Consider the following 14,790-nt stretch of genomic DNA (forward strand, 5'->3'; position numbering starts at 1 on the left):
TTAACTTAGACAGTAATGAACACACACATACATATACACATTTGTGAAGAGAGCTTTGATAACATCACAACTTTAAGATGATAACTTTAATGAGTTGAGGAGACTGAATTAAGCCCCAGACTTCAAATAGGAGTACAGCCTTCTTTTAAACGACTGAAGTGATTGTGACGTCTTTATATTTGGCGGAAGATAGTTCCAGAATCTAGACGCAGTTGGATGAAAAAATATGAAATATATATTGGTGTGGGCTTGGGTAATATGAAGGTCAGAAACACGGCGGGTGAAAATTCCAGTAACTTTTTTGCGGGGGATGAATAATTTGTACAGGTATGCAGGAGTCTGTTTTTGGAATAAGGAGAACAGAAAAGATCACAGGATATAATCCCTTCGGCTGTGAAGAGGTAACCAATTCAGATCAGTGTAGAATTTGGACAACTGTTCATTTCTACGTAAATCAAATATAAATCTAACACAGGAGTTAATTAACCGTTGCAGACACATTTCAAATACACTAGGTAAGTCATTATAGACTACTATACAGTAATCAATAATAGGGAAGATAACACATAAGACAAGCAGTATTCTCGTGGAAATAGGGAGATTTTTCTTTTGTAGTTTCAATAAATATACTTCAAGCACAGGAGAGAGAGAGAGAGAGAAAGTATTATTATAAAACCCTTCAACAGTATTCCTGTCTAAGTGTCAACTTACAAATAAAAAAGGTTTCATCTTCTTTCTTGACATCACTTTCGCAATGTCTCCTTTTAAATAACAAATTCAACATATGAACAACGTTTTAGAACTAGGGATGGACGGATTCGGGATTTTTTTCGGATGTGGATTCGGATCTGATCTTCGATTTTCCGGAGCCAGATCTTTCGGATTGGATATTTTCGGATCCAAATGCATTTTCATATTTCTTCTATTACACGAAGTAATTATTCAAGAACTTTTCTTCATGAAAGGAGACAAAATATGGAAAAATCATGAATTTACAATACATTTCTTTGAAAAATTAAGTTTTTTTTCGATTATGAAGGATGTTAAAATTAGTTTGAAACCCTCTTACTTTTTACCCTGTTGTTTAAAAATTTCCCCCCTGGTTTTGAACCCCCCTCCCCTAATGAAGATAATGATTTATGGTCCGTGTGATTTCGGAAAAAAACAACAGAGGCACGAGCTGATGGAGGTCTGAGGGTGGTTTTTTTCTTAAATCTGCGACTTTGTTACTTTTGATGTGGTCTATATCCTACGTCGCTGAGATTCCCCTGATGATTGTACAGTATCTTGTATCTTGGGAAGGGTCACACTATGTGCCAGTCATATTTTGGCTTTTTTATTTTCCACGGCTGAAATTCTGCTATGTAACTTCGGATCCAGATCGGACAGATGCGACTTTGGATCCGATGTATCCGATGAAGGGCATTATCTGCGGGTATTTGGATGTGAGGTATCCGATCCGACCATCCCTACTTAGAACGCATCTTGTTCATATGTCGAAGACTTACAGTACATCAGGATTGTATAGTGGCCTATAGTTCCTGATTCTTCCTCATTCTCCACACTCCATTTTCTTTAACAGGTCCTAACACCCTACGTGATATCTTATTTTCAAAGACAACAAGTCTCAGCTCATTATTTTTTGGTACTTGGCCAGACTTCCTTCCCATGCAAGATTACTAATTGCATGATAACTTATACATATTTCTTCATCGACTGAATATAAAGCTAAATTAAAACATGTTCTGATTTAAAATTGCTACTTTAATCTAAATGAGTTTATAACTGATGTTTTACATTGAATTATGAATCTTAACTTCAATCCTGATGGATAGATGTATGTTTGTACAGCATGTGTATATTTTATTGCCTATTTATATTGTGTTTGACCTTTATTCTATTTGTATATTGACGGAACTCATGGACGTTTTATCCATGAGTTTTATCAAAATACCAACATATAATGAAATATAATTATTAGGGATGGTCAGATCGGATACCTTGGTTCCAAATATCCACGAATATTGCCCTTCACTGGATACATCGGATCCAAAGTCGTGGAAGACATCAGATCTGCATCCGAAATTTAAAAAAATAGCTTCAGTGAATGCAACATGGATGAATAAGGGAGGAAAGAATTCAGATTCTATCTTCGAATGCGCCGTCGCATGCGATTCTTGTCCTACTCGTGAACAGTTTCGTTTGAAAGCTATCGCAGAGGTTACGTAGGAGAAATTCAGCCGTGGTAAATAAAAATAGCAAAATACGACTGGCACATAGTGTGACTCTCCCCAAGAGATTGAACAATCATCGGGGGAATCTCAGCGTCAGGAATTTGAAAATGCATCTCGATCCGAAAATATCCAAAGATCCGAAAGATCCAGCTCCGAAAATCAAGGAGATCCGATCCGAATCCGGTTCCGAAAAAAAATCCTGGATCCGTCCATCCCTAATAATTATAATTACAGTGGAACCTGTTTAGTACGTTTCTGAAGGGACCACAAAAAATGAACGTACTAACCAGGAAAACGTGCTAACGAGGAAAGTAAAAAATAGCAGTCGGGGTAATTGCAATCTGAGGAAAAGTCGTCATAATTACAATTACTATCGGTAGTTCTCGTAAGATCGCTTTCCTGAGCTCTTTTCACCTTTAAAATAAAGAAAATGGGCGCTACATTGAAAAACAATACCGTGTGAATAAAAAATCACAATGTTTCATAGATTTCCCGAAGACAATTACATGAAAACGGCGTCTTTCTCCCGTGATTTATCCTATATGTATTTATAGAAAGAGGACAAGTAAAGCTATGTCATTTCTTTTTTGTCACAGGATACTCGGAGAATATAACAACAACCCTGAGTATGTCAACGGGTTGTTTTTAAACATCATAAAAATTGGACAAAATTATATTAACCTTAAATTACGGCAACAACCGTACACATTCGCTTCTGGAATAAAGCCATATTGATTGTTATATCGATCGATATATCGAATAATAACACGCAAGATTATTATATTACGACGTAATTACAAGAAGATTTTATATTATAATGTTGAAATTTTCTTTAAAAATTAGTTTAATGTCGTCTGCTTTCGTGCCGAAATCAAGTATTTTTAAGCTAAGCTTCGCATGGAGATCCAGAGCATCGTCTGCTCCCGCAGCAGTAGTCAAATATGCACACACCCCGTAGCATTGACGTCGTGCAGTACTGCTTTAGATAAAGTGGGAATTGGATAAGACTCATTTCTTCATCATGATAACTCGTGCAATAGCAACAAATGCCCCCTCGTGAAATTTGTGCGCAGTGGGCACTCCAGAGGCAACAGAAGGTGAGGAGCTCGGGGTGGGGAAAATTGGGGCTTCTCATTGGCTGCAGGTTTGCATAGTCAGACATTCCTGATAAATTCATCACGTCATAAGAATTGAGAAATGCATTTGGATAAATCACAGTCGAAGAAAGAGATGTGAAATGAATGCAAGAATGTTAATGGCTAGTAATAATAAATTAAATCATGAATTCGGAGCTTTACGACCCTTAAGAAGATACTAGAGAACGAATTGCGGGTTGCGTCACGGCTAGCAATTGAGCGTACTAACACCAGGAAAGCGCAATTTTTTCAAACGTACTAACCAAATACTTTTGCCTGTATTTTGTTCCGATGGTACCGGGACCGAGAGAAATCGTCGTACTAAGGAGGAAAACGTACTAAGGAGGAACGTACTAACCAAGTTCCACTGTACATCCAATGCATCATTCTGGTGATAATAGATCTTACTTCCTAGGAGTTTCAATAGACTCCATAAGCATAGTTGAGCTCCTTGCCGGTCTGCATAGAATTTCATCATTTTGTTTATTTCAATTTGTCATTTTAGCTCCCGAATCTTCAAAAGTATTTGTTTTTGAAAAATTTAAAATTTAGGGCTTTAAAATCTGGTTGGTTATCAGAGGCAATGTTTTGCGGTGAATAAATTCTTGGAGGGCCATCAAATAAATGGTAAATATTAGTTTACCATAAAAAAATCAAAATTTCTTCCTGCACATAATGTATTTAAATATATTAGTTCTATTTTTACATAGCAAGAAAAAAGATTTATCTACAAGGTTTTAAAGGATGAGTTCTAGGAAAAAGCAAGGAAATTAATAAATTAGCTGATACCTATAATTCAAAACATATTTTTTAGTGTAAATAAAACAAATACTGTGTCCATGGGGACATTTCATCTCAAATCAGGCAGATAGAGCAAAATCATGTCAGGTGACCATCACAAATTTTTGTGAAAGTTATAAATATGAAAGCAGTATCCTTGTGATGAATAATGATAACTTTACCTCAGCTCAGAACTGAACCGTTATAAAGTTACCATCCTTTGAACATTGCAGAGTCAGGCCTCTGAGTAAAAAATGAAAAATCACGTAAATGCTGATTACTAAGGAACCATGGCCCATAAAGCAGTGGTTATTGTTTTTTTTTTTAAGAGAATTCATTTATGCACATTCTGGATAACTTGCAAGTCATTTGAAGCAATGATAAACAAATAGGACTTGTTTAAACAATATAAATTAGTCATTATTTAGCAATTTATCACTAAAAAAAGGCCACCTTTTATTTTTTATAAATTTCTCAGTGGGTAGTTTAAATGTTCTGCTATTAATAAAAAAAATTAAAAAAGGTAGTAATTTTATACTTTTTTTTCAAGGCATGTCAAAGTTAGGCATGTTTTCGACACTTTTACACCAAGATTGCATACCTTCAAGGGGAAAAAAAATGAAGTTTCATTCTACTTAGCATTCATAAGAGTGAAAATTTCATATCTGAATGATTGGTTACATCTATTGACTGAAAGCAAGTTCAATCTTGTTTACTTCCATGGCATCCAATGTGTGCAAACTCCTACTGCTACTGACTGGAAACGGTGGATGAGTGGCAATTTGCACAGAGTATTTTTCGATGGCACTTCACATAAGTCTTTTACTTTGGGCGATGTGGAACATTTCGATGGACCATGTGGATGCATAAACGAGACACTAATGTCATTCTTTTCTGAACAAACTGCAGTGGTTTTAGAAATTGACCAGGTTTTTCGGAAACACACAATGAAGTCATTCATGGTGAGATTTTGAGTACTGCATGTCTTTATATCTGAATTTGTTAGTGCCACAGCCTGTTTGGTTGTGTGTTATTTTCAGAGCAAGCTATAGTTGTCCCGTGTCCGTTAACTACCGATACATGAAACTATTGATCGCATGTACAGGTGTTCCTTTCACCCAATCATTTTTTTATCTAAATAGAGCTAGTTTACATGTGTAAAATTCAAGTTTCATAATAGGAAAGAACTTACTTTAAGAAAGTGATAATTGTCAAACATGTACTTCATGAGAAAATAATGTCTCGGCAGTTTTTGAAGAAGCGAGAGTGAAATGTCTATGAGTGACCATGTTCAAATTTTATCATTCTTTTCCACAAGATAATCTAAACAACATAATATGTGCATAAATGAGTTTTCTTTAAAATGACAGAATAACCACTGCTTTACGGGCCATGGTTCCTTAGTAATCAGCATTTATGTAATTTTTCATTTTTTACTCTGGGGCGTGACTCTGCAATGTATAAATTTCAGAAAAATTGGTGATGGTCACCTGACACCCCTCTGCCTGATTTGAGATGAAATCAATCATGGTTAATTCAGGATGGATTAAAATAGTGTCACAAAATTTGAACTCTAGATAGCTGATGCCAGTAGCAACCAAAATTACTAATGATACAGCAAAACCTCTTTACATCGTAATGGAGGGGACCAAAATTTCGGCAATTTGATGAATGGAGGTTCACTATAGAGAGGTTTCAGTGATATGCACCATTTTTTTATATCCTTTGGAAATGAAAGACACAACTGTCTTTTAAAACATTATATTTATGCATTTAAATAAACACGCATGCATTAGTGAACATATATTTATTATTTATTAATAACAGAAAGGGAGCGCTATCACATGATTTTTACTATGATTTGAGAGATAACGATATGATCTCTCTCAATTCAACAGTCACTTAAAATGATTGGGATAGTTGGGTATCTTTTTTCATATTTACAGTTAAGCATGCTCTCATATGGAACAAAATGGCCACAACTAATCATTAACGTGAAAATTACAGCATATTTAAGGTGTATAAGAAAAGAAATAAGGGTTAAACATTTATCGCTGAATATGTCATTTCATGTACGTAATCACGGCTGCATTAATGGTCTGTATGTAGTTGTCTTGGTACGATTTGTGGAGGTAGTTAGACCATCTCACGGTTGTCTCCTAGGTATGATAAGTGGAGGTTTCACGAGATAAAGAGGCTCACCACAAAGAGGTTTGCCTATAAATTTACGTGTAAATCTGACGGGACTGTGGGGGTGGTATGAAGTATGGAGGTTTATGATGTAAAGAGGCTCACTACATAGAGGTTTTACTGTAACAAGTTGGCAATCCTGGGCAGATCCCAAAACCAATTAAGGTGCCTTCACAGCTCTTAGTTGCGTCGACGCCACGAGAGTTCCTGCCCCGCCAGCTAATTTTGCCCTTCACAGCTCTGCGTTGCAAAAACAAATGAAAGGAAATGAGCATCGGCTCCTAAAAATCGGCCTGTGCAGTGGCGCAGCGAGAGGGGGGTTTTGGGTGATAGAACCCCCCCAGAGCTCAGAGAAATACTTAAGTTTTACCCATTTTACTTAATTGGATTGATATTACTAATAGAATAGTGTAAGGATCAATAAAATATCCCTCAGAAAGCCGTAAAACTCACCATTTTGAACCGTGTAGGTTAAAATTCCACAATTTATTTATCTCGCACCTACCGCTTATCCTGGTGTGTATTCCATACCCTCACACACCCCTGTATTAGTTGCACCTAAACACCCCCACCCGTAATTCCTAGCTGCACCCCTGGGCCTGTGAGCATATCATCTTATGATTTCGAGCCAAACGTACATTACATATCGATGAATAAGTTCTAACAACACGTAGGTATTTCAAAAACATCATATTTTGAGGAGAGCAAAAAAACGATTAATTTTTTTACTTGCACAATGAAATTAAAAACCAAAAGTTCATAAAACTGAAAAAGAAGCATTAATTTGCAAACAAAGAGTTGTTATTTGCTTCTATTTTATTTTTTTAATGTTATTACACTTTGTTTAAGATACCCGTTCCTAAACGGTCGAATTTGAGATACGTGTTGTTAGAACATAGCCATGGATATGCTGCTTTGTGCATTTTTACACAATTTCATTTCTTAAAATATTCTTCTTAACTATAAATAGCATTTGAAGTTTGTACGGCGACTATAAAGTCGATAGTCATGCATGTAGTGACGGCCCTTGCCTCTGCATTATCATAACCTTAAAATTTTATTTTCTAACTCAGAATATACGAAAAATAACAAATTATATACAATCAGTGAACATGAGTAACAGGAATATTTATTTATGATAACTGTTGTTCAAACAGATTGTCGTAGTCATGTTATCTAAATAGCTCCAGCTGTGCAGATCATGAGGGCACAATTATTAGATATAAATTGGAATTCAAACGACCGTAGTCACCAACAAGGAGCTCTCACGCTGTATTTAGCTTGCCATACCATTGAATGGGTATGCGTCATGCTAATCTATGCTCCTCAGTGATTGCAATGTAATTTAGTTCATAGTGAAACAAAACGCATTACTATTCCACAAACTTTTTATTAGCTGTCAACTAGTCTTGACGTTTATTCCATAATTATCAAGACTAACAGTTGCTGATAATGACGGTACAAACATCGGAACTAGTTGACAGCTAATAATAAAAAGTTTGTGGAATAGTACTGGTTTTGTTTTCACCATGAACATTTCATCATTCCACCAAGTACAGTGGAACTTGTTTAGTACGTTTTTGAAGGGACCGCAAAAAATGAACGTACTAACCAGGAAAACGTGCTAACGAGGAAAGTAAATAATGGCAGTCGGGGTAATTGCAATCTGTGGAAAAGTCGTCATAATTACAACTACTAACGGTAGTTCTCGTAGGATCGCCTTCCTGAACTCTTTTCAACTTTAAAATCAAGAAAATGAGCGCTACATTGAAGACCTACCATGTGAATAAAAATCACAATGTTTCATTGATTTCCCGAAGACATTTACATGAAAACGGCGTCTATCTCCCGTGATTTATCCTATATATATTTATAGAAAGAGGACAAGTAATGCTAAGTCATTTCTTCTTTCTCACAGCATACTCAGAAAATATAACAACAACCCTGAGTATGTCAACTGGTTGTTTTTAAACATAAAAATTGGACAAAATTATATTAACCTTAAGTTACGGTGACAGCCGTACCCAATCGCTTCTGGAATAAAACCATATCGATTGTTATATCGATCGAAATATCGATTAATAACACGCAAGATTATAAGATTACGACGTAATTACGAGAAGATTTTATATTATACAGTCGAAATTTACTTTGAAAATTTGTATAATGTCGTCTGCTTTCGTGCCGAGATCAAGTATTTTAAGCTAAGCTTCGCATGGAGATCCAGAGCATCGTCTGCTCCCACAGCAGTAGCACAGTAGTCAAATATGCACGTACTCCGTTGCATTGACGTCGAGTTTATGGAGTACGTGCAGTATTGCTTTAGATAAAGTTGGAATTGGATAAGACTAATTTCTTCATCATGATAACTTGTGCAATAGCAACAATTGCCCACTCGCGAAATTTGTGCGCAGTGGGCACTCCAGAGGCAATCAGAAGGTGAGGAGCTCAGAGTGGGGAAAATTGGGGCTTCTCATTGGCTGCAGTTTTGCATAGTCAGGTATTCCTGATAAATGGCCGCATTTTATCATTCATCACGTCATAAGAATTGAGAAATGCATTTGGATAAATCACAGTCGAAGAAAGAGATGTGAAATGAATGCAAGAATGTTAATGGCTAGTAATAATAAATTAAATCATGAATTCGGAGGTTTACGACCCTTAAGAAGATACTAGAGAACGAATTGCGGGTTGCGTCACGGCAAGCAATTGAGCGTACTAACCAGGAAATCGCAATTTTTTCAAACGTACTAACCAAATACTTATGCCTGTATTTTGTTCGGATGATACCGGGACCGAGAGAAATCGCCGTACTAAGGAGGAAAACGTAATAAGGAGGAACGTACTAACCAAGTTCCACTGTAATGCCTAAATCAATTGATTTTATTCGCAATCTAATTTAGGGTTAACAATTGTCTTATATTTTGGAAAGATACGAAATATCTATGCTTAACACTGTTTGGTAATAATTGAGAGAGAGGCCGCGAAGTGTTGGGCTATCACATAATTGCTCCCATGGATGACATAAGAGCTCCCAGGGTAGAGAGGAGCGAGGGAGTTCAACTGACTCACAAGTTAATACAGTAGTGTGGGCAAAGCAGGATGGGGCATTACGTGGTGTGACGAGGACCGCGAGCCGAACTCATCGGGGGAGAGGAGAGAAGGCATGCAGCAACAGGTAGGTGGACATCAGGGTGTTCTCTCTCTCTCCTATTCCTATTCAGAATACAGTCCTTTCTTTATCTGCTTTTTGGGGCGAATTTTTAAATTTCACATTTTCGTGAAATTATATTGGCCCAGCAAACACACTTCAAAATATTAGTGAATAATGGAATAAATAGCATTCGCCACTCCCATTTGAGCAACTTCTGCATGTTTGCATACCTATAAGCTTCCCATAAACAAACACCAATTCAAAATCGTCGGCGTACAGCCGCCTTCACACAGAGAAAATCTGACAGGTTCAGATTTTTCAGCGACGACACAACGAGCTGAACGACATGACGTCATCAATCCTCAAAGACTGGCTCTGATTGGCTCGCAAGTCAGCGAAAGGTAGCACAAAGTCAGTGCAAGTCAGCGCAACGCTGAACTGTGAAGGCACCCTCAAGTGATATTTTTCTCGGGGATGAAAGGGAATGGTGAGGTGGAATTGGGTGGTGCTTCTCATTGGTTGATAGCTCCCTACCGCCAAGCCTCCAACAGTTCAGAAAAAAGGGTATAAAATCTTGGCATCGACACATCACTCTTAGACACTAATTCCTCTCCTAACAAACATCCGAGGAACAACCTTTCAGAGAGACAAACATTCACGCCCAATTTAAAAATACAAGTGAGCCCAAAATTAAAATAGGGTAGTTTCCTTCATCAAAGAAAACGAGAGGCATTGATTGCGATTCGTTACCCTCCATTAGTGCATACACAATATACAAATTATTGGGTTTTAGAATTCTCAGTTTAGACGAATGGCAATGGTCAATTTTATCCTCATTTGAAAAAGGCCAGATTGGCGCCCATGCGATTCCACTCCACATGACGTCACAGGGACCTAGTTTCAGTGCGAGTAGATAGAAGTTTTACATCGTCTGAGATTACCAATGCATTCATGAGGCACAGAGCTCAGGGAAACATATAATGATACCGTATAAGCGCGTGTAAGAGGCGCACCTTTTTTCCCAGATATCGCAGCCGAAAATGGGGGTGCGCCTCTTACACAAACTTCTTATCTTCCCCCCCTCCCCTTCACCGGTCGCAAGTCCAAGGGGAACTGAGTGGCCTTGGTTTTCAGCGTGAGTCAGTCATCTGAAACCCTAGGTCAAAAACAAGCGGCAGGCAGGGGAGTTTCTCCCTTAGTGACGTATTTTTAAAATGCTCCTGTTTGAATTTCTTGCAAGCATCGCGCCGTCACGTCGGTACCCCAGAGGTGAACATTGAAAAGATCGCGCGGGGTGATTTGCTCCGGAGCGCGCGCTAAATTTATTGCCACGAGTGGGCATCCTGCCGCATTTATACTGCATATAGTAATATTGGTGTCAAAACCTGCGGTTGAAAAAATTCGAACGAGTGTGCTCATTGTTGGACTTAATGGTGGATAGAAGAAATCGGAAATGCTTATAAGTGAAGAGCGCTGAAGGAGAGGTCGAGGGGAAGAGGGCTCCCTCCCCTCCGTATTTAAAGCTACGAGCGAAGGAGCAAGGGAAGAACAGGTCCGATCTTGCATGTGACGTCGTTGCCTTTAAAGTGAAGGGGCGAAGGCGCAGCAATGTGATATATGCAGTTTGCGTTGCCTGAGTTTCCAGTCCGTCTCGTCTTGTTTGAATGCGCTTATGCTACGCTTGTTTCTTCCGAAATTGTGCTGTTTGGACTATGTTGAATATTAGTAGCCTTATTATAGCTATAAATCTTTGTGTCAATCAATTAGAGCTCAAAAAAGTTAAATGCTGTCAGATATACGTCGCGTTAGGTCTAATTCTTTTTAGAACCTTGTGCGTGTCATACAATTGCTGAAAGATATCGAGATATCTTCGAGCTCAGAAGGTGACTCACGTAGCATTTGACCTCCAGAAACTCGGGGAATTGAACCTGGTAGACCGAAAAAGGTCAGTTGGTGAAATGGGGTAGGGATGAAACACGTTTCAATTGTTCCCCTGTAACTTGATATTTTCCCGTGGAGTCTCGGAAAGGAAAAAAACGGCAGAGGCATTGGCTGATGGAGAGCCGAGAGAGAGGCGCCGGCGATCCACAGTGACAATGGCCGGCAGCTAACCGGCATTTTGCCGGTGCCGGCGTGTGGTCGGTACGTGTGCAAGCTCCAATGCTCTCCCATTGTTCACTATTGGAATGTGGACGGCCGATATTTTACCAGCCGTCCAAAATCGGCGTGTGTGCAAGGGGCCTTAAATCTACGACGTCGTTATTATCCTACGGCGCTGAGATTGCCCCGCTTGTTGTTCAATCTCTTGGGAAAGCTCATGCCATTTGCCTGTCGTGTTTTGCCTTAAAATTTTCCACGGCTGCAATTCTATTGCAATACTCCTGCGAGAGCTTTTAAACAAAATTGTTCGTGAGTAGAACAAGCAACGTTGAGCGATGGCGTATGCAAAGAGAGGATCGGAACTCTTTCTACTCCCTCTTATGCCGCTGCAGTTATCAAAATTTCCTCTTTCAAATAGTACTGAAAGAGGACATTTCGATAACTGTCGAAATTCCAGGCATACGTCTGCAACACCGCACGATAGGATAAAAAAAAATGTCGCAAATTTTTTTTTTCTTTATAGCTTCGATCCTCAAAATAGGGGTGTGCCTCTTACACGTGTGCGCCTCTTAAATACGCTTATACGGTAATCACTTATTAAAACTGTCTAAGGTTGGAAAGTTTCCTTCGTTTGATTAGGTAGTAATAATCCATATTTATGCCAAGCGCTACCTGCTAGCAGGGTACTCTGCTACCTGCCTGCGTCGTATCAGCGCTCAAAGTCTTGCCTCAAGGTCACCTCACAGGGCAGCAGTGGGAACCAGAAATACCTCACACGGAGTTTTCCCATCATTCCTACTTAGCCGTCGCATTTTCGCGCACTTGAAATTTTTCACTTTTCTTTTAATCGCGAAAAATAGATATCGTCATTCGAACATCTAAGAGCGTGAAATGCGTACTCCATGAGTAATAATCTTTTGATTTAGGCAATAAAAAAATAATAGGAAACCACCCTATTGGTCACCTTTTAGAGTAGGCTGATGCAACAGGCTGTGTGGCATGGAACTCACATGTTCAGCCTACCTTTTGCATGACAAATTCTTTGCTGTGATGAATCCTTTGCTGCAACCAATGTTAACAATATTATCATATTATCCAGGAATTTTCAAACATGACTTTCATCCGTTCGCCATGCCCACTGGAGTCTTTACCTGACCGTATTCAAATTTCTCTGACATTTCCACAGCCACACTTATATTCCGGCCACCGAGAGTTGTAAAATGAAATTTAGAAGGGTATAGTTTGGGGTAGGGGGCAAGGTTGCGAGGTAAGATAGGGAAACACCCACCTCACACGTAAACAAAAGGGTTCCGTGAAGAAAGGGACGGCAAGCTTGAAGGACACAAAGGAAGAACTCTTTATTTTGGTGATTTGAAGAAAGGGCTTGTTTTGTTGACTCAGCCTTTTCAAAGTACTTCATATGCATGTGACAATGTCGTATGACTAGGTAAGGGTGTGAGGTGCATTTGGGGGACAGCAAACTGTTGTCCCTAGGTTGAGTTACAAAGTTCATGAAGTTGACAAAACAGCTAATTTTGTGGTGCGCGGAGTCATTTATTACACTCACGTGTCTTGATTTTTGAGCTTTTCATCAAATAAAAAATAAATCAGAATTGAGAATAAAATTTCCTTTAATCTGACGTATTAGTCATTATTAGGGACATGCAAAAGTCGCAAATGCGATAACGCGAATTTTAACGCGAATTCCGTGGTTTTCCCGCGAAATACGCGATTTCCGGGGTTTTCCCGCGAATACGCGAATTTCGTGTTAATTGCGATTTTCTCCAATTCATGGGCGATTTTCACTAACGCAGACGCTATTTTCGCAATTTTTTTCTTCTCCTCATGCTTCTTCCACGAAATTGTTTTTCGAGTCGTACATTTAAGCTGTAATTTTTTCACGGCACCGTGCAGTGAACGGCGATCGGCGAAAAGTCGTCGCGTTTGATAGTAGCCTCAAGGTAGCACTGTGTGTATTTCACGCCATAAACGGCGCACCGCCGGGCCAGATTTAACCTTGCCTTGCTGACTGTCAACAACACCGTGCCATCAACTGCGCGATACGACTCGTTTGAAGACATGCATTGAGACCAATGGTTATTTGAAAGAATAGTGCCTTGCCGTTGACGACGGCCGGAGCAAAGCAAAAGTCTGAAAGCGGTAAAAAGTGGCTGTGCGCCGTCTATTCCGTGAAATACACACGGAGCTACAATTGTGGCAGCTTTCAGCCGAAACGACTTATCGCCGGCTGCCGTTCTCGGCACAGCGCCGTAAAATTCAGGCCACTTTCCGACAAGACGACTCTCTGGATTTCACGGCGCTGTGGAGGGAACGGCGGCCCGCGGAAATTAGTCGCGTCGGTGAGCGGCCAATGCCGTGAAAAAATTACGGCTTAAGTATACGCCTCGAAATACAATTTCATGCAGAGCAGAAGGAAAAAAATGAAAATCGCGTCTGAGTTGGTGAAAATCGCCCATGAATTGGAGAAAATTCATGATTTCCACAAGGAAACACACTCGAGGAAATAAGGCGACTTGTTTGTCCGGAGGATGTCTAAACCGCATTCACGATGTCTACAAAGTAGCCAAAATGCCATGGGAATCTGATGGTTGACTTAATAAAATTACTGGAGGGTTCAAACTATCCAAATTCTCACATTCTATGAAGAGTTAATTCTTCCGCTGCTAATGACGAAAATATGCGGCAGGACGTTTCTTGACCCGGGGGACGAAAGGCGAAAATTTTTGTCTGAGATTTTCCTACGCAGGCCTAATGCCAAAAATACGTTTCCTTGGTCTCCTCATTTTATGACATTCGTGGGTTTGCAAAGTCTTAGTTTCGGGACCCAACACAGGCCAACACCATGGACTGGCAAAATCTGTAACTGCCGAAATCCCGAAGCATGAACCTAGACCCTCGTCTCTTATTACCCCTCTTCGTGGCAAGGGACCGCAGTCATACAATTGTTCATTCAGTTAGTTTGCGAAATAAATGTATGTTTATTTTTCAAAAATATAAACAAAGAATTGAATTCTTTGTCTTTTGGCAGCGTTTACAATTTTTAAACAAAATTCTACCATAAATATTAACTCACATCTCGATTTCAGTATAAAATCAACATGGAAATTGTTAATGCATTAAATTCGTTAATGATGACATGTCCAACATTAATGCTCCATACAGAGGGGACCGAAGA

At 39.2% G+C, this 14,790-nt stretch overlaps 1 protein-coding gene across 1 annotated transcript in view; it reads right to left on the bottom strand.

Annotated features, from left to right (window-relative positions):
- LOC124170150 (zinc finger protein 883-like) overlaps nt 1-14,790 on the bottom strand; it is a 100,906-nt gene that overhangs the window by 2,753 nt on the left and 83,363 nt on the right. The window lies entirely within an intron of this gene.

Source organism: Ischnura elegans, chromosome 13 (genome assembly GCF_921293095.1).
Source record: "Ischnura elegans chromosome 13, ioIscEleg1.1, whole genome shotgun sequence".
Taxonomy (NCBI): Eukaryota; Metazoa; Arthropoda; class Insecta; order Odonata; family Coenagrionidae; genus Ischnura; species Ischnura elegans.